This window comes from Oryctolagus cuniculus, chromosome 11, assembly GCF_964237555.1.
Source record: "Oryctolagus cuniculus chromosome 11, mOryCun1.1, whole genome shotgun sequence".
NCBI classification, from domain to species: Eukaryota; Metazoa; Chordata; class Mammalia; order Lagomorpha; family Leporidae; genus Oryctolagus; species Oryctolagus cuniculus.
The window spans coordinates 96,830,421-96,852,011 of record NC_091442.1 but is presented as its reverse complement, the minus strand read 5'-3'; the positions used below and the strand labels follow the sequence as shown (position 1 = coordinate 96,852,011).

The following is a 21,591-nucleotide window of genomic DNA, read 5'->3' as shown; positions in this document are numbered from 1 at the left end:
CCCACCTGGGAGACCCAGAAGAAGCTCCTGACTCCTGGCTTCAGATTGGAACAGCTCTGGCCATTGCGGCCATCTCTGGAGGGAACCAGCAGATGGACAACTTCTCTCTCTCTCTCCCTCTCTATAACTCTGCCTTTCAAATAAAATAAATAAATCTTTAAAAAAATATATGGGTGCTTTTACAATACAGGCTTATTTTAAAAAAATCAAAGCAACACAAAAAAAGAATAAAGAAATGATTTGATACCCCACCACTGTATTCACAGTTGGCGAACATCATTTTGTGTACCTTGTTATGCACAGGTACTATTAGAAAGATAGGTAGATGGCAATGATTTCACTTACAATAATAATGTCAGAGTTTTTCTCAAATAAGGGCTATTTGATTTCCTTTGAATTTAACAGGAGGATAAGAAAGCAGAAATGAAACAAAGTAGATTTCTGACTTGAAGTTAAAATATTTAGACACACACACACACAATTTAACTCACAGGGAAAAATTATGAAAAGTTAAGGGGTGGGGCTAGTGCTGTGAGTGGTGGGTAAAGGCACTGCCTACAGTGCCAGCATCCCATATGGGTGGGGTTCAAGTCCTGGCTGTTCTACTTTCAATCCAGCTTTCTGCTATAGCCTAAGAAAGCAGTAGAATAGTAGGTAGAGCCACCGCCTATGGTGTTGGCATCCCATGTGGGCACCGGTTCGAGTCCCGGCTACTCCACTTCCGATCCAGCTCTCTGTTTGGCATGGGAAGGCAGTGGAAGACAGCCCAAGCCCTTGGGCCCCTGAAACCACATGGGAGACCTGGAGGAAGTTCCTGGCTCTTGGCTTCAGATTGGTGCAGTTCCGACCGTTGAGGCCAATTGGGGAGTGAACCAGAGGATGGAAGACCTCTCTCTCTCTGCCTCTGCCTCTCCTTCTCTCTCTGTGTAACTCCGACTTTCAAGTAAATAAATAAATCTAAAAAAAAAAAAAAAGATGGCCCAAGGACTTGGGCCCTGCACCCACATGGGAGACCCAGAAGAAGCTCCCGGCTCCTGGCTTCACACCGGTGCAGCTCCGGCCATTGCAGCCATCTGGTGAGTGAACCAGCGGGTGGAAGACCTCTCTCTCTCTCTCTCTCTCTCTCTGTCTCTGTCTCTGTCTCTCTGCCTCTGCCTCTCTATAACTCTGCCTTTCAAATTAATAAATAAATATTTAAATAAGAAAAGTTAAGGGGTTAACTACATGTTTTCATGTTACTGTTCTATAACACTTTACATTCATCAGGCACCTAATAGTTATGTTTCTGTAACAATAATCCACCTGCCCCCTTTTCCCCACATCATTTGGTCTTAAGATTACATAATGAGGCTGGCGCCGCGGCTTACTAGGCTAATCCTTTGCCTTGCAGTGCCGGCACACCAGGTTCTAGTCCCGGTTGGGGCACCGGATTCTGTCCCGGTTGCCCCTCTTCCAGGCCAGCTCTCTGCTGTGGCCTGGGAGTGCAGTGGAGGATGGCCCAAGTGCTTGGGCCCTGCACCTGCATGGGAGACCAGGAGAAGTACCTGGCTCCTGCCATCGGATCAGTGCAGTGCGCCGGCCGCAGCGCACCAGCCGCAGCAGCCATTGGAGGGTGAACCAATGGCAAAAGGAAGACCTTTCTCTCTGTCTCTCCCTCTCACTGTCCACTCTGCCTGTCAAAAAAAAAAATTAAAAAAAAAAAAAAAGATTACATAATGAGATTTGAATGCTCACTAGTATTTGTTGCTGTTGTTGTTACTAGTTTTCAATCATGGCTTTTCTACCCTAGTTCTGTTATTCTGATTTGAACCAATTGGTCAATTTCGTCACAGGGTGGTTTTTCTTTCTTTCCAGAAATGCTCATGGTTGCAATATTCCTTGACTTCTTTCAGGTCAAGACCATCTGGTTACTGCCTTCACCGGAATATGAACTTACTATTTAGAAAAAAATAACTATGTCACTTTATATTTTAATATGAAAATTCTAAATGTAATTTTTCAATATTTTAGTAATTTTATTTCCTTTACAAGTTTATATAGCTCGCTCATATTTTTTCAAGTATTGGTTTGCATGTTATTTGTGAGGCAGAGAGGCACAGAGGGGAGGAGAATCAGACGCGGATCCTTGGGTTCACTCCTCGGATGCCTGTGGTTTGAAGTCGGCTGTTGATTTCCGTGCACCCTCCTGACTCAGGACCCTGGTCCTGCCCTTGTCGGGGCACCATGCTCTTCCTCTCTGGGAGCCGGTTCTGCTCTGCCTCTGCTGAGGGCTTTCTGTTCACACCGACCAAGGCTATCTAGCCACCTCCTGGACTAGGCTCTTCCCACATTTTCTTGTGTTAGGAAGAGTCCTCAGGACTTTGTCCCTTCTGTAGTTTGACTGTGGCATTCCTGTGTTGAAAGCTTGGTCCCCAGTCTGGTGGTGTGTGGGGTGGGGGGATCTCTAAGAGGAGGGGTGCTGCCTGCAGAGGGTTTCCTGTAGTGTGCTCTTGCAGGCCTGGCCCATCTGGCGGTGAGACCCCTCACTCTAGTGTGTGCTCCACCTGGGAGGCCTTCTCAGAAACCGAACCAATGGAGCCACCAGATCCCACACCTTCAGCCTCGGAATCTGTGAGCCTAATACACCTCTTACCTTCTCCAAGCGCTCCTGCCTCAGTTATTCTGTTATAGCAACAGAAATGGGCTGGTACTCCTATGCTCCCCTCTTCTTTTTCCCAGTATTGTTTCTAAGGGGCCAGCAGGGGTTATTTCCTTCCTTGCCTTCCACATTTCAAAGCCCCTGGCACAGAGTTCTAATCTTTCTTAATGTGTCTCATGGTTTGCTGCTGGTGAATCTGGGCTAGGTTTGTTTTTGTTTAAACTGCTTTCTGGTCCAGCCCTCCTGATGTAGAGGAGGGAGCATCTGTGCTCCTGCTGCCTTCTGTTGTCATTCTCCCTCCCTTCCTGCCAACAGGAGGGCAACAGATGCTGTGAGCCAATTATCTGGAAGCAAGGACAGAGTCTGCTGAATATTCCACACTTGCAGGGCAACAGACCCCTGGTGCAGACCCCCTGCTTAACTGGGAGATGGCAGGAGTCTTGGACACAAGCTGCAGCACATAAGCATGGCCCTGACCAGCAAGACAGCCCCTTTCCTAACCAGACGCCAGGCCAGAGCAGCTGTTCAGGCCACCTCACCTCGATCTGGAAAAGGATCCTCATGAGGCCCTCTCAGCCAGTGGACCCTGCGGAATGCATGGTTACTTAAAAATGAGAGACCTAAAGATCCACTGCAGAAATTAGGTCCAGCTATAAATGAACCCACCGTGACTATCTGGCCACTGTTTCTCAAAGCTAGTATGGATACTACTAGTGGTGTGCAAGATGGCATCAGGTAGTACATGGATGAGTGTTCTACCTTACAATAGTGATGCCCCTATTTTATATGATTGGAAAGATTCAGATAGCATTTCAAATCCATGATTACAAGTATTAAAGATAAATGAATTTTAAGAAGCAGCTATAAAATGACAAAAGGTGAGTAAAAATGGAAAGCTGATGAAAAATTAGTAAATGGAAAAAAAGCATTAAATTAGTGGTACAACTGGGATACATATGAGAGTATATCACAAAATCCATGCAAAAATGCAACTAAGAGATATGCCTATTCTGGTGCAAAAATTTGAAATCTACCCATGGATCTTTCATAATAATGTATTTTTCAGCAACTTTTTAAGATGCCTTGTATGTATGGACCCTAAAGAATTTCTGGACAAAAAAAATCCTTCCATGTCTATTCTTTCATGAATTTTTCGAAGTTCCCTGTGTTTAAGCAAAAAGTGCACATACAGAAGCAAATGACTGAGGTGTGGGAAGGGCAGTGTTCCTCCATAAGTGCCCACTGACATTCCAGGCAGACAACAAACTGTGCAGGGCATTCCCTGGCGCCTTATGTAGTTCCTGCCTCGTGCCCACTAGTTGCCAGTAACACCAGGTACTCTACTACAAGCACGTGTTCACACACCCTGGGGCATACAGTACTATTCCTGGTGAGGAACCCCAGACACTGTGGTATAAGAACGTCCATTCTGTTTTTTAAATTCCTAAGAGGGAATGTATCTCCTTTTATATTTTCAAAATCTTCTCCCTTTCAATAGATCAGACTATTTTTCATGCAATCTTTCAATCTAATTCTCAGTGATGTGAAAACTCATCTGTTTCAAAAAGAACAACATATACAGACAAATCCATCATTGCAACGAAGCCAAGGACCCACGCAAAGGGATGGAGTAACCCCTCCCTCTTCTATCACCCTACCCATTGTCTCTCTTCTCTACCCCCCACCTCTGTGAGCACTATCTGAAGGAAAACATTAGTGTCCCCGCGTCCTTCTCTAACCATCTCCTCCTCCCTCACCCATACCTGTCAAAGCTGGTCTGGCCTCAAACTGAAACGTCTCCTTTCCAGTTCCTATTGCAGAAAGCATCATGCATATTGCTTTTATGTCCTATGCATGGCACTGTTGTCTCCTAAGCTCCTTATGGGCAGACCATGTCTTCTACTTGCTCGGCACAAAAGGGAACAACACAATATACACTTATTCAGCAACTTAGCCTAATCTTAAAGTCAAAGAGTACTTCAAGTCCAGTTCCCGACTCACTGGCTCTACCAGCCACAGTTTCTGATTTTATTTATTTCCCCCCAAAGGCCATCTCTTCCAACATATCTGTGCAGGTGGTACCCTCTCTCCACTCCTGTTGGATGCAGGTTGTCTGGCTGAAGGAAAAATCCACAAGTGCAGTACCTTTCTGGTCAACCTTCTCTTTCTACTCTACATCCTATGGTATGTGGTCACCTTATATTAGAGGAACTATGAAGGGTTCAAAAGCATTGTTAAGGGGCAGAAATGCATGGGCTAGAGAAGAAGCACAGCAGGCATGCACATAGGGCAACAAGAGTCACTATATTTGCAGTTAAGGATCTGAAATAACAGAAAGGTTAACTATAATACTACTTTTTCTTTTTTTAAAGATTTATTTATTTATTTGAAAGTCAGAGTTACACAGAGAGAGAAGGAGAGGCAGAGAGAGGGAGGTCTTCCATTCACTGGTTCACTCCCCAGTTGGCCACAATCGCCAGAGCTGTGCCAATCGAAAGCCAGGAGCATCTTCTGGGTCTCCCATGCGAGTGCAGGGGCCCAAGGACTTGGGCCATCTTCCAGTGCTTTCCCAGGCCACAGTGGAGAGCTGGATCGGAAGGGAACCCATATGGGATGCCAGCACTGCAGGCACAGCTTTACCTGCTACACCGCAGTGCCGGCTCCTATAATACTCCTTTTTTTTTTATTTAATGAATATAAATTTCCAAAGTACAGCTTATGGATTACAATGGCTTCCCCCCCATAACGTCCCTCACACCCGCAACCCTCCCCTTTCCCACTCCCTCTCCCCTTCCATTCACATCAAGATGCATTTTCGTTTCTCTTTATATACAGAGGATCAGTTTAGCATACATTAAGTAAAGATTTCAACAGTTTGCTCCCACACAGAAACATAAAGTGAAAAATACTGTTTGAGTACTAGTTATAGCATTAAATCTCAATGTACAGCACACTAAGGACAAAGATCCTACATGAGGAGTAAGTGCACAGTGACTCCTGTTGTTGACTTAACAAATGACACTCTTGTTTATGGCCTCAGTAATCACCCTAGGCTCTTGTCATGAGCTGCCAAGGCTATGGAAGCCCCCTGAGTTCACTGACTCTGATCATATTTATACAAGGCCAATACCACTTTTAAATCAGTTATTTTGTGATATGATTGGAGATATTATAAGCAGATATGACTTCATTATGACAGTGACTCCGTTTGGCATGGGATAGCACTTTTAGAAAATTTATGACATAGAAACAGAACTGTCATCTACTGGTTCAGTTCCCAAATGCCTACAACAGCTGGAACTGGGGCTGGGCTGGGTTTGCAGCCAGGAGCTGGGAACACAATCCAGGGTAGGAACAAATCATGGGTGGCAGTAAAACTCAATTACTTTCCCAGGGTTTGCATTGGTGGGAAGCTGGAGTAAGGAACCAGAATGGGGCATTGAATCCAGGCACTCTGATGTGGGGTGCAAATGCTTTAACCTCTAGGTTAAAGGCCTGCTCTCAGGGTAGCACTTCTAAAAACTATATTTGTGGCCGGCGCTGAGGCTCACTAGGCTAATCCTCTGCCTTGCGGCGCCGGCACACCGGGTTCTAGTCCCGGTCGGGGCGCCAGATTCTGTCCCGGTTGCCCCTCTTCCAGGCCAGCTCTCTGCTGTGGCCAGGGAGTGCAGTGGAGGATGGCCCAAGTGCTTGGGCCCTGTACCCCATGGGAGACCAAGAGAGGCACCTGGCTCCTGCCTTTGGATAGGCGCAGTGCACTGGCCGCAGCGGCCATTGGAGGGTGAACCAATGGCAAAGGAAGACCTTGCTCTCTGTCTCTCTCTCTCACTGTCCACTCTGCCTGTCAAAAACAAAAACAAAAACAAAACAAAACAAAACTATATTTGCAGTTAAGGATCTGAAATAACAGAAAGGTTAACTATAATACTACTTTTTCTTTTTTTAAAGATTTATTTATTTATTTGAAAGTCAGAGTTACACAGAGATTTTTTTTTACGTTGCTAGTAATATAGCAGTCCCCTTAACACACTGTTGTCATGAGTCATTGTTTCTGCTAGAAGTATAATACAGTTCCAGCTTGCTAGAATATAGAATAAAAAGTAAGCTAAGAGGCTATCCCCTTCTAGCACAGTTGCTTTTTAGGAGTTAAGGCCAAACCCTGCCTTGTAGACATCTAAGGTCTCTGCTCGTGTCAAGCCCATTAATCAAGTCCCATAGATCAAAGCAATGGACCATGTCCAAGACCAATAGGACTGAAAATTAAAGCTTACAGGGCAGGCATTTAGTGCAGCAATTAAGACATGGCTTGGGATGCCTGCACCCCATATCAGAGTGTCTGGATTTCAGTCCTGGCTCAACTTCTGAGTCCAGTTTCCTGTGAATGCATACCCTGGGAGGCAGCTGACAATGGCTCAAGTAGTTTCCCTGCCACCCACATGGGAAACTCAGATTGAGTTCCAAGCTCCCGGCTTTGCCTGGCCCAGTCCTGGCTGTGAAGGTATTTTGGGAGTGACCCAGCAGATGGAAGATCTCTCTCTCACTCTCTTTCTTTCCCTCCCTCGCTCTCTCTTAGTCTACCTGCTTTCAGAATAAAACTAAATACATGATTAGATTTCAAGATCTTAGAAAGTCAGGAATCTAAGAAAGTAGCATTAAAATACTTTTAAAAACAAATAAATGAATATATATGTGAAAAAGAATATAGATATAAAGCTATCACTTTTTCAGGTAAGATTTAATAAAATACATAGGAAAAGACCAGGAATAATCCATTAGAATTAAGCAAAACAGCCAGATACAAGATCAACTTAAAAACAATAAAACAATTTCAACACTCTAGCAATAATCAAATGCAAAATAAAATATTAAATAAGCCAGGAGAAGTAAAAAGGATCTAGAAATTAAATTAATAAAAAACATGTAAACCTCTATGGGGAAATTTTTAAGCTTTACTTAAAAAGCAGTTAACGAATAAACAAGAAGCTTTCCACAGATGAATGAAACGTAATACACCATAAATTGATAAGCATAGAGAAAGGAAAAAAAGAAAGGGCAGGTAGAAAGGAAAGTAGGGAGGGAGGGCAGGTTAAGAACCACACTGTGGTCTCTGTTGCCTCATGGTATTCATGGGCTGACAACACCTGTGTTTATCTATGTAGCTGGCAGGGATGAAAGGGGAGGGGGCCCGGGGTAGGAGGTGCCAGGCTGGGCTAGCTAACCTGACTGGCCACCTCCCCGGACTCACGTTTTAACCCTGGTCCTTGAGGGCCATGGCTTGGCAGAAAAAAAAAAAATCCCTTTAGCGGCCTGGAAAGGAAACCAAAGCCCCTTGAAAAGACTAATCGGATCCCCTTGGTCTGCTGGATAATCACAGAGAACAATGCGGCCTGCACAGAGAGCCAGAGAAATCAACTGTTTGGTCTAAAACTGATCTGCAGGATGATGCAGTGACCGCCTACTCCAGAGAACAAGGCCGTGGTACACAATACAAACAAATTCTACTTACTGTAATGGAAAACTTGATTTGACTATCAAGTCTGCAGAAGGTCAACAACAAAACTGTTACCAATAATTGAGTTTTCACTGAATTAACAGTCGAGAGGTAGGGCAGACACAGCTCTGGGCTAAGAATCAGCAGGCCCGGACACTATCTAAATTTAAATCTGCACTAGCTAGCCACAGAGCCTGGGATAAGTCAGTCAGTTTCACTTAGACTGCCTTTTCATTTCTAAGAGTTAAAACCAGGTGACTTTCAAGGCCCCATTTAGGCAGAACATGTTATCCTACGTTGTTTTTTTTTTTTTTTTAAACAAGTACAGTTTTATTTTCCATGTGCATTTGCAAAACACTTAGGACCAACATAAAAAAGGAAAAATCTTGTGGGGAAAAATTACATTAAAAATGGAGAGCTCAGAGAAGCTAGCTACAGCAACTCTGATTGGTCCAAGGAATCGAAAAAACGTCAGCTGAAAATAATAGGAAGGAGAATTGGAGTTTATTGAGGAAGAGGGCCCCGAAGTGGGCCTCGAGGGGGAACTGGAGGCCGGGGAGTGGGTCTGGGTGGAGGAAGGGGGCCCCGCTGGTAGCCATAGGGCGGGGGCCGTGGAGGACCAGTGTACCCATGAGGCGGCATCAGTGGAGGGGGTCCTCGCATACCATGTGGAGGCATAGGGCCTGGGTGACCCATGGGAGATCCAAACGGAGGTCCTCTGGGGGGCATGCCCATTGGAGGAGGTCCAGGATGAGGCAGGCATTCCAGGAGGTGGGCGTGGTGGTGGCTGTCCCCCAGAGCCTGGGGGCCCAGCATGGGGGTGTCCTAAGCCATGAGGGCCATGGTGGGCCAGCTGCATCTGAGACATCCCTGGATGGGGCATGCCACCTGGTGGGAAGGGGTGAGGATGTGAGTGTCCATGACCAGGATGTCCAGCCCCCGGGGTGCCTGCTGATGGAGGGCCATGTCCTCCAGCCCCAGGAGGCATTGGTGGGGGGGGCATGGCTGGAGGTATTCCAGGTGGGAGGGCTCCAGGAGGCGGCACTGGGGGTGGGAAAGAGCCAGGAGGAGGCATGCCTGGTGGAGGAAGCCCAGACCCCAGTGATGATACCACAGGGTTGGGAGCAGAGGGTGGAGGGGGTGCATCTGCAAACAGCTGATGCGGGCGATCAGCCTGGGAGAGTGGGTTCTGGGCTGCCAGAAGTCGTTCAGCTGCGGAGCCATGGCGCTCACCCTTGGAGTCCTTCTTGAAGGCATAAGACACGGTGATGGGGCGGTTACAGAGGTACTGCCCATTCATGGCCTCAATTGCTGCATCCGAGGCATCAAATGAAGCGAAATTAATAAAGGCATAACCTTTGGAGTTGCCTGTGTCAGGGTCCCGCATGATCTTGGGGGTTGTAAGATGACCCCAAAGGCGCTAAAAGTATCGTAAAGCAGCTTCTCGTCAATCTCCGGGTCCAGGTTCCCGATGAAAATGTTGGCCCCCACATCCAGGTTTTTGTTGTGAGCTGATGCCTTGTTCACTCGTATTGGCTTCCCATAGAGTTTGATCATGTTCATGATCTTAATGGCATAGTCAGCATCTTCTTCACTCAAGAATTCCACAAAGCCATAGCCTTGGTGCTGGCCAGTGACTCTGTCCTTCGGCATGTGAGTGTTGACCACCGGTCCTGCCTGCAGGAAGAGCTCCCACAGCAGAGGTTTGCTAACCTTCTCGTCCAGGCCCCCCACGTACACAGTAGCATCCTGGTTCCGCTCGGAGATCGGCCCGGCAGCCATGGCGAAAAGGATCCCGCCGCCTCCTATCCTACGTTTTTTATAAGCAATTTTGTTATTTTCTACGGATCTTATGATTTTTGACTACTCATTAAATTAACAATTAGTGACCTATTAGTGCATTACTTTTCTTTATATGCCTTTGAAGACAGAACCAAGTCTTTTGGACTTTTGGTAATGGTTTTCACTTATTTGTTTCTGCTTTTTAAAGATCTCATGTGGGAACTTATCCTTTTGTAGAAAACAATAGTGAAATCAGTGCTTGGTACAGTAAAATTTCCAGAGCTGTGTAAAAAATTTTACAAGTTCACACTGCAACCTGTCAGGCAACCTGACCCTCTCAGCCTCTCGCACCCACTTTGCGCTCTTCCACGGACTCTCTCCACCAAATGTGGCTTCTCTGTGCAGCCACCCTGACTGCCCCATGCTCAGTCACAACTCCCTTGCTACTCTGTGACCCGCTTTGCCGTGTCACTTACCACCTTCCAACATAGGACACATTTGAAGATGAGCTCTCTGTACTGGCTGGCTGCCCCTGCACCCACCCACACACTCCTCCCAGGCAGTGCAATAGCCCAGGCCCCCGCTATAATGCCTTGCACAGAGTAGGTGCTCACCACGTATGTGGTGGATGAATGAATGCCTTGGAAGGAATGCCCATTACAAATGCAGCATGTTCATTTAGCTCTGCTCTCTATTCTGTAGCTGCAGTGTCACCAAGTACTCCCGCTTTCAGTTTACTTAGACGAACAAACCAAAGACATTGTATTACATATTCTGAGAGTGACCAGAAGATTAAAAGGAAGGGCGGCTTCTTAACAGTAAAATATTATCAGGAGAAGAGGTTGGCTGCAACTCCTTTCTGTGCTGACCTGGGCCCAATGAACTCCCCCATGTTTAACTTGGAATAGGAAAGACACAGGCAAACCCTGAAATGGCTTCCAGGTAAATACGGAAGAGTGAGGCCTGATCCCACCATCTCCATCCTCCCAGTACTTAAGGAAATGAACAAAAGGACACAAAAGGAAGCCCATTAGGAAAGATGTCAAGAACACCCACCCTATTCCTTATTCCCTAAAGCTCTATCAATTGTTCAACAAAACTTAATTCTAGGGGATTCTCTTTAACATCTGCATATCTAGAGAGGAACAAATTAAGTGGATTTCCCTACTTTGGCCTCTGCAGAGCAGAGATGGTATTTGCTACATGGAGGGATAGGGAGATCAGAACTGGGGACAGTGAGGACTACTGTCCTTGGCAAACTGTGAAGACCTTTCACATGGCTGCAGGCTGGCCTGCAAGGGCAGGTGTGACTGAGTGGCCCCACGTAAACAACTCAGTGGAGCTCACTCTCTGCCCAACTCCTCAAGAAAAATGGACAGAACAGGAAGTGGCTGGTCCTCAAGGGCAACACACAGTGGTCAGCAGAGCAGCCAGGAGAACTCACTCCCGGGGATCAGAGTACCAAAGGCTACACGTTTGCCCCAATGCGAGCAGGATGGAATGAACAGTGCAGCAGTTGAGCAACATACAAATAAGAAATGATTTACAAAGGGAACGGGCTGTGGAGGAAAACTGGCCAAAACCAAACATTTACAATCCCCAAGGAGTAAGCGTAAGCATTTTCTGTCATAAAACAATTTACTAAGAACATAATAAGAACAAGAATACAATAAAACAAGGGCTTAACAATGAGATAATTAAATAGCAAAATGAGATTTAAAAAGAAGCCTGGCATACTAAGATGATAAACTGAGGACCAAAACAGCATCACCATGAAGCTAATAAATAAATTAGAAACACCAAGGAATAAAATTAACAAGACTTGGGGCAGGCGCTGTGGTGGTGGTGGTAAAGCCACCTGCGGTGCCGGCATCCATGTGGGTGCTGGTTGGAGTCCCGGCTGCTCCACTTCTGATTCAGCTCTCTGCTATGGCCTGGGAAAAGCAGTGGAAGATGGCTCAAGCCCTTGGGCCCCTGCATCCGCGTAGAAGACCCAAAAGCTCCTGGCTCCTGGTTTCAGATCAGCACAGCTCCAGCAGCTGCAGCCATCTGAGGAGTGAACCACTGGATGGAAGACCTCTCTCTCTCTCTCTCTCTCTCTCTGCCTCTCCTTCTAACTCTGCCTTTCAAATAAATAAATAAATCTTTTAAAAAATAATAAAATAACATGACTCAAAATGTTCCAGGCAGGCTTGGGGTAATCAGAAGTAAAAAGCAGACCTGGTAGAGAAAAATGGTAGCTACAGTGGAAGGAAAAACACAACCCGCTAAAAGATTACCAGACAGAGGCTGGCGCTGTGGTATAGCGGGCAAAGCTGCCATCTGTGGTGCCAGCATCCCATATGGGTGCTGGTTCAAGTCCCGGCTACCCTACTTCTGATCCAGCTCTCTGCTATGACCTGGGAAAGCTGTAGAAGATGGCCCACATCCTTGGGCCCTTCTACCCATGTGGAACACCCAGAAGAAGCTCCTGGCTCCTGGCTTTGGTTTGGCCCAGCTCCATCAGTTCCAGCCACTTGTGGAGTGAACCAGCAGACAGAAGATCTCTCTGTATCTCTGCCTCTGCCTCTCTGTGACTCTGCCTTTCAAATAAATTAAATAAATTAAAAAAAAAAAAAAGATTAACAAGCCAGAGCCGTGGCTCAATAGGCTAATCCTCCACCTGCGGCGCGGCACCCTGGGGTTCTAGTCCTGGTCGGGGCGCCGGATTCTGTCCTGGTTGCCCCTCTTCCAGTCCAGCTCTCTGCCGTGGCCCGGGAAGGCAGTGGAGGATGGCCCAAGTGCTTGGACCCTGCACCCACATGGGACACCAGGAGAAGCACCTGTCTCCTGGCTTCGGATCAGTGCAGCGCGCCAGCTGCAGCAGCCATTGGGGGGTGAACCAACAGAAAAGGAAGACCTTTCTCTCTGTCTCTCTCTCTCTCTCACTGACCACTCGGCCTGTCAAAAAAAAAAAAAAAAAAAAAAAAAAAAAAAAAAAAAAAAAGATTAACAGACATCCCTAAAGCAGAAAATCCAGGCCAAAGCATCCAAAGATCTAATACAAGTAAATTTTCTTAAAATGCGTAAGAGACAGAGTAAGCTCAAGAGAACATACTCTTTTTTTTTTTTTAATGGATATGGAACAATCAACTGTGAGATATACTCTGGCTAAATAATTAAATTTCCAGTTCCAAAAAATAATTCTTTAAGCAGAGAAAGGAAGTTGCCTACAAGGAAAGGGTAAGCCAGTGAAACTTAACAGTATTTTAAATGTAAAAGATAAGAAGTGATTCCTCCAAAATTCTAAAGGGATTAAGTATAGTTTATGAATATTATTCCTCACTAAGACAAGACTCAGTTGTAAGCATTAGGTATTCTTGACTATGAAAAAAACAACTTAAAAATTCACTATACATGATCCCTTCCTTTAAAAGTCTTGATAATCTAGTCAGTGCAGTGAATAAAATAATATCTATCTGCAGTGGCATGGCAATGGGAGAGTGGTTGAAAATGGTTTGCTTCAGATGCAGGCAATAAAGGATGCATTTATTTGGCATTTATTTGTTTATGTGGGCAAAGGGGAGGACATGGAGAAAAACAGAAAGGTAGGGAGTGCTATCATCTCCTGGCTTGCTTCCAAAATGCCTGCAATGGCTAGGGCTGGGATGGAGCTAAATCTGGACGCGGGGAGCCAGGAACCTGAATCAGGTCTCCCATTGAGAGTGGAGCTGGGAGTTGAACCCTTTAGACACTCTCGGAGGATGCAGGTATTCCAATCTGCGTCTTAACCAGCAGGTCAAACACCCTACTCTGTTTTTCATATCACTGTGTGCTGGCAATTCTAAACAACACAAATGATAAAATTCTCTTCCCCGCTGGGGTCGGATGCTCCTCCACCTGGCAGTTTCCACTATGCCCCTGATTTGCTCCTTGGTATCAATAATAGAAAAGTCACAAGAAAAAGATCAGTGCCAGGCGCTGAATTCATTTAGATACAAAATTAACTTTTTCTTGTTTTTAAAAGATTTATTTATTTGTAAGGCAGAGTCACAGAGAGGCAGAGGCAGAGAGAGAAAGTTAGTTCTCCCAACCACTTGTTCACTCTCCAGATGGCTGCAATGGCTAGAGCTGGGCCCATCCAAAGCCAGGATCCAGAAGCTTCTGCCAGGTTTCCCAAGTGGGTGCAGGGGCCCACGGACTTGGGCCATCTTCTACTGCTTTCCCAGGCCATAACAGAGAGCTGGATCAGAAGTAGAGCAGCTAGGACTTGAACCGGCGCCCATATGGGATGCCAGTATGGCATGCCACAGCACTGGCCCCAGTAATTGGTTTTGAGAATTCCATTTGTGAGTAAAATTAACTTTGGACAACAGAACAGAACCATGATTGTATGAAATACTATGATAGGTGCTGGTGTTGTGAATTAGAGGGTGAAGCTGCCGCCTACAATATCAACATCCCATATGGGTGCCGGTTCAAGTCCCAGCTGCTCCACTTCCAATCCAGCTCTCTGCTAATGTGCCTGGGAAAGCAGCAGAGGATGGTCCAGGTCCTTGGTCTCTGCACCCACATGGGACCTAGAAGAAGCTCCTGGCTCCTGGCTTCAGACCAGCCCAGCTCTGGCTATTGTGGACACTTGGAGAATGAACCAGAGATGAAAGATCTACCCCCCGCCCCCTCCCTCTCTCTCTGTAACTCTGCCTTTCAAATATATGAATAAATCCTTAAAAAATACTATAATAACTAACCAAAATCAAAGCTATATTATGGAGTAGAATGTAAAATTATATACCTTGACTGTGTGAAAAATGGCAATTTAACTCATCACAATCCAGAAGGGAAGAAAGGAAAGAGGGAGAGTGACTACAATCTCATTTGTCACAGCAGGGAGGATATCAACACTGTCTAGTGGTAAACAAGGTTTGGTGAAATGGAAATGGTGGCACACAGGACAGGCAAGATGATCTACAGTTAAAACAAGCCCTAAGTCTCAGTGACTTAACAGATGAAGTGAATTTCTTGCTTGACTCCTCCCACTGCAGGCCCACATGCTTCCTCAGGGGGGTGGCCCCATGTGCTGGCTGTGCACACGGTGTGGTGCTGCTCTTGGACCCCTGTGCATGAAAAGGAGCATCCCTTCTCCCCTGCTCTTCTCAGGTGGGAGGGGAAGGTGAAAGAGTGGAGACCTGGCCATTAAACGGATCCATCTGTAAGTGACACTGGGCATTGCAGCTCGGCTAAAGCAAGTCACAGGGTCAAATCTAACTTGAGGAAGTATGATTCTCCCAAAGTCCAGAAGGGGAAGACAACTGTGTTGACAGCAACAATAGTAACCATCAAAACATAATTTGAAAAAACACAAAATCAAAACTAGCAAGTTTGTCATCATCTCTTTTAACCTTAGAAAGAAAGAAAAAAATTTCTTAAGGCGAAAAAGTATTTATTGAAAGGTCAGAGATTCCTTAATTTTTACTTAGTTCCTTTTTCTCTGTTAAATTCAAGTAAAATTAAATGTACTAGCTTTTAAATTTAAAAATTAATATGTACCATATGATCTTACTTTTATGACAGCAAATCTATTCATCTACCTGTATGTCTGTACATCTATCCATCTATCCGTCTGTACATCTGTCTCCACCTACCCATCTATAAATCCATCCATCCATCTTCCCATCTGCCAAAATGCTTACAGAGACATCCAACACTATGTGCATTCAGTGTTAATAAGGCTCATTTCTGAATGATAGGATTTGTGATCTTTTTTTCCTTTTTCTTTTTTTTTTAAGATTTATTTATTTATTTGAAAGTCAGAGTTACACAGGGAGAGGCAGAGAGAGAGAGAGAGAGAGAGAGAGAGAGAGAGAGAGGTCTTCTGTCCGATGGTTCATTCCCCAGATGGCTGCAATGGCCGGAGCTGCGCCGATCTGAAGCCAGGAGCCAGGAGCTTCTTCCAGGTCTCCCATGTGGGGGCAGGGGCCCAAAGACTTGGGCCATTCTCCACTGCTTTCCCAGGCCATAGCAGAAAGCTGGATCAGAAGAGGAGCAGCCGGGACTAGAACTGGCACCCAGATGTGAGGCCGGCGCTTCAGGCCAGGGCGTTAACCCTCTGCGCCAAGAGTGCCGGCCCCTCCTTTTTCCCTTTCTACATTCCTTGGATTCCTCATAAAACATAGTATGGTCATGAGAATCTGAATGAATGGGAAACAACCTCCAACCTTCTATCATTAAGCCTTAAAACCTCTAGGTATTGAAAAAGAAATAAAGTTTCTACATTGCGACGGAAAGGAAGAAGGATTAAAGGAGCATCACTTCGTGATCACTATACTGGTTGAAATTATGCTGGCATCGATGCTTGTGCCTCTGAGAGCCCGGAGAGCTGGAGAAACTTTAGGTCTATGTAGTTGGTTTGAATCTGTTATGTAAAGAGTACACATTTCTGTTTCACCAAGTTTTAATAAAACTTTTGTTTCATTCAGAATCAATGTTGATAAAGATTGGGGCTTATCCAGCTCAATCTTACCAAACACACAGTTGCTAACTGAGTTTAATGGAGTTGTCACAATGGATATGGAGTGGTTCTTCCCTTATCAAAAAAACATATAGGGTTGGTATTATGGCACAGTGGGTTAAGCCGCCACTTACGACGCCAGCATCCTATACTGAAGTGCTGGGTGAGTCCCAGCCACTCTGCTTCCAATCCAGCTTCCTGCTAATGCTCCTGGAAAAGCAGCAGATAATGACCCAAATGCTTGGGGCCCTGCTACCCATGGGGGAGACCAGGATGGAGTTCCAAGCTCCTGGATTTGTCCTGACCCAGACCTAACTGCTGAGCCACTTGCAGAATGAACCAGCAAATGCAAGATCTCTCTGTCTCTCCCTCTCTTTCTGACATTCTGCCTTACAAATAAAGAAATTTAAAAAGAAATACACAGATCTTAAAATATAAAAGAACAATTAAAGAAATGAAGGGCTAAAAAAGTAGTAACTTTAAGCAGGGCCAACTTATCCATTAGGCAAGCAGGGGCAGTGCCAAGGGCTCACAATACTTTTTGGGGGACCATAAAAAAATTTTTCTTTAAAATGAAAATAAAAAATGAATTTTAGGAAACATTTTAGGAAAATGTTTGAATATATAATATTCACATCTTTATTCTAGTATTGTAATTTTAATATGTTTTAGAAAAGAAAGGGGCCCACAAAGGCAAAAGTGCCTCCAGCCACAAAAGGTACCATATGACTCTACTTCTAATATTTCCAAATCACAAATTCAGTGGCAGATGCAAAAGTCACTTGGTTTATTGAAACATGTACTTAAAAACTACCTTTTGAAATTAAAAACAGAAGAATGGTTGTTGAGAGACAAAATTCCAAAGTACCTTGTCAGTTCACCCAGCAACTACTGTCAGTTCTCAAAATTAATGACAACACTGCTTCCTCACAGTCTATTTGTAAAAGACATTAAAGATTCATTCATATAGAAGTTATATCCTACAGATAAAATATTTTGAGTTTTTCTAAATAGGAGGAACGAACTCTAACCACATTATTTCCCATTAATGACTATTCTCCAAATTTTTCAAAACTATTTAAAGATATTTGCAACTTTATTTATGCTTATTTTATTCATTTGAAATGCAGAATTACAGAGAGAGGAGGAGAGACACAGAGAAAGAGGGAGATTGAGAGAAAGAGAGAGAGAGAAATATATGGGGCCAGTGCTGTGGCGTAGAGGGTAAAGTTGCTGCCTGCAGTGCCCACATCCCATATAGACACCAGTTTGAGTCCCAGCTGCTCCACTTCTGATCCAGCTCTCTGTTATGGCCTCAGAAAGCAGAAGATGGCCCAAGTTCTTGGGCTCCTGTGGCTGTGCGGGAGACCTAAAAGAAGCTCCTGGCTCCTGGCTTTGGATCAGGCCAGCTCTGGCTGTTGCCACCATTTGGGGAGTGAACCAGCAGACGGAAGACACTTCTCTCTCTCTCTGCCTCTGCCCCTCTGTGACTCTGCCTTTCAAATAAATCAGTAAGTCTTCAAAAAAAGAAAATAAAGCAGTATCTTCCATCCACTGTTTAATCCCCACCTGGCTGCTATGGCTGGGGCTAGGATAGCCTGAAGCCAGGGACCAGGGGTATCTGCTGGGTCTCCCACATGGTGGCAAGGGCCCAAGCACTTGGGCCATCTTCCACTGCTTTCCCAGGAGCATCAGCAGGGAGTTGGATCAGAAATGGAGCAGCTGGGTCTCCAACCGGTGCTCTTAAGGGATGCCAGCATTACAGGCAGAGGCTTAACCTGCTATGCGAAATTGCTGGCCCTGCAATTTTATTTTAATCTTCAAGATAAAATACAAAAATATTTAAACTGATATCCAAACTCAAGAAAACAAGCTGGCCCCATGGTTCCTTGATACTATCTTTGATGCTGCTTCCTGGCTAAAGAGTGAAGAGGAAGTTAATTTAAGAACCTCTAACTTCACATTATAAATTATAAAATAACAATGCTGATGGGTTTAGGTTTTCCTTATTAGTCCCAAACCTGGCTGGAAAGTTGAGATCATCAGTAATGCTTAGAAGGCAGTTGACTTTAGCCATCAAAAACACATATTCTGGGTAGAATTTCAGCTGGGTTGAGTGGTTTGGCAATGAATCCCAAGAGAGAGAAAAGTATGAAAGTCATGTAACTTTGCCATGCAAAATCCTTCAGAGCTATGGTACAATAATAGCCTTATCAGCAACCCAAGAAGAGAGATCCAGATCAGGCTTTTTAATCTGCTGCCTTCCCAAAGCTGGAACAGACAGTAATATGGTGATTGACAGAATCAAGAATCAAAATAATTTGAACAGATTGATGAAATGGTAGGAAAAAAGATTTAAAGTGGTTTGGGATAAATGTGATATCCTGTCATCAAGTTAAAAAAATCAATCATAAACATAGGGAATGTTGCCAACTTGGCTTAAATGCAGTTCATGAGGAAAGGTTCCAATGTTTTAATTAACTGCAAATGCAATATGACTCTGGCAAAAAAAAAAAAAAAAAAAAAAAAAACACACACACAAACAAAAACAAAACAGAGAGCAATCTCAGTTCCATGGAAATGTGAGTTTGGAATCAGGAACAAGGAAGATGGCAGTGTCACAGAATTTGCATTTGCGAAACTGGCCTCTTTCAAATAATGACCTGACTGCACATTATAGGAATGGAGATGCAATCAAAGCCTGAATGTAGTCTGCCCTTAGCCATTAACCTGCAAGTGCATACCAGCTCAGCATGAAAACTTGTGGCATATACTGCAGGGAACTCTGAATTCTAGAAGACAGGAACAGTGTCACTCCTGCTCACAGCTAGCACCTGGCACACTGTCTGGTAGACAGCAACTCCCAGGAAATCTCTTTTTAAGTTCAGTTTTAAAAAACACACAAACAACCTTATGGAGCAGTTGTATTTTAAAATCTCAAATAATGCAAAACTAGTCTGAAAGAGCACAGGAAGCATTGCAAGGCACTGAGAGTTAACCACAGCATGAATTCCACCTGACTTTGGGATTTTATGATTCTTGATCAATTTTTAATTTTCTAGGTTTGCAATATTTCAAAATTTGTACCTAAAGTGAGACTTCAGTAATGTTTTTTAAATCAACTAACTAAAATGCACCTAATTTCACATAAAGCGCAATGACACTCTTAGGATGAGATGTACTAATCCAATGAACATTAACTGAGGGCTGCCAAGGCACTTTTGGGTGCTAATGAAATGGCAGCAGGCAAATTTAGGTAAATCATTTGGGGACTTTCTAAAGCAGCCCTGTGGAGTGTAGGCTTGAAGATGACCCATCTAGAGTAGCTCACTGATTTTGCCAATGAAGGGAAAAAAGTCAAGGAGATAAAGTCACTTGCTTATTCTTACAATTAATTGGTAAAGGAGCCCTGCTGGTGACAAAATGATCCGCAGGTGCCTACCTGGCACACATTCAGTACTTATTTACAACGGCAAATAACCAGCTCAACTGAACAACTTGGGGCAGGTTTATGAAAAGATCTCAGCAAGAGCAGGCTTATTACTAATAAACATTCTTTTAGTCTCCGTGTTAACATTTTCAAGAAGAAAATTTTTTCCACTCTGGTTTTCTATATTTTTTAACCAAAAATTTTTTTTTTAAGAAACACAAGTGTCTGTTATTGGGAACACATGCATACACGTATGTGAGAGAATCTCAAAGACAAGTTTAACTGCACACACAAAACAATTTTTAGCCTTTGCTTCATGCTATTCTATTCTAGTTCATTTTATTTTATTTTAATCCTGACTAGCAACCACTGAATGGATTTCATGTTTCACTAATGGACAGCAACCAGAAGTTGGCAAACACTCTTCTTGAGCACGTGTGGCTGGCTAATGTCTACTCTATATTCAGTCGTTAGCTCAGGTCATCTCCTGAAAGAAGCCTGGGACTCTGCAAGCATAATCTGCCACGCCCATCTTGGAAGGCCTGAAATCAATGATAGTGAAGACAGGGACGGGGCAGATGCAGGAGAGAGGCCTCTCTGTCCCACCTGCATCCCTACAGCCCAGGGACAAGGGAGGATTCTCCCGTACCCCGTGCATTTACTGGGCACCCTGAACTTTCTGGCACATCACGACTGCTCAATAAGCAACTGTGGAAATAAAGCCTTTAGGGAGCTGATGAAAGAGCTGACCCGGAAAGCAAATAAAAGAGCCCATCCATCAGAGGCTGCGCACGGGGAGCTGATGGACTGAATTTGGCCCACAAATGTGTTTCGTTTGGCTTGTGCAGTTCAGAAAACTACATAGACAGCACTTGAAAATTGAGAGGTTTCACAAAATTCCAGATTTGTGGCTTTGCCTGTCAGCTCACCAAAGCCATCCTCATTCTGGTTACCCCCGGGCATCCAGTCTTTCCCACCTATGTGTGTGAAAACTTAGTCCCTGGGCTGTTTTCCTATCTCCAGGAACTCCCAGGCCCCACAGGGATTTGCACTGTGTCTCCTGTACCCAATAATGGGATGATATTCTGTAATGCCTGGTGGATGAGCCTTGAGTCAGCCAGGAGAGGAGAGCACAGCATAAAGGAAACTTTTGGCTCAAAATGGCACAGCCTCTCCCAAATCTCTGTGGTCTGCCCCAGGCCAGTGCGAGATAACTGCCCTTGCCCTCCTTCTTCCTCTGGCGGAGAATGAAACAAAATGGTGAAATCATAGGAAATAAGGACCAGAATTAGAACATTCTATTTTTTCTTGTATCTTTTGGCATCAAATAATACCATTTTGCACAGGTGGATTTTCAATAAACTTGGGAGCAAGTCTGTGGAAAATTTTTTAAATGCTGGATTGGCCTCAAAATGCCAGTTGTTGAGATATAAAAATGTGTTTTTTTCCCAATCACTCCCAAGAAAAATCTCAGTATATATTTATGTAGAAATTGACAAATTCTAAAATTTATAAGGAAGTAAGGAAGCAAAATAACTGAAATAATTTTGTAAAAGAACAAAGTCAGAACAATTATACTAACTGATTTTAAGCCTTATGATAAGCTATAAAATTAGGACAGTGAGTATTCTTGAAAAGACAGGTAATTAAATCAATAGAATAGAGTTCAGAAGCAGATCTAGATGGACAGATCTAACAGATCAAAATGGACAACTGATTTTTTTTTCAGATCTTATGTATTTAATTGAGAGGCTAAGACA

The 21,591-nt window shown here is 44.3% G+C and overlaps 1 protein-coding gene and 1 pseudogene across 2 annotated transcripts in view; both read right to left on the bottom strand.

The window, feature by feature from the left end:
- CRADD (CASP2 and RIPK1 domain containing adaptor with death domain) overlaps positions 1 to 21,591 on the bottom strand; it is a 256,993-nt gene that overhangs the window by 2,287 nt on the left and 233,115 nt on the right. The gene's annotated exons all lie outside the window — the stretch shown is intronic.
- On the bottom strand, positions 8,430 to 9,937 carry LOC100354270 (splicing factor 3B subunit 4 pseudogene; annotated as a pseudogene).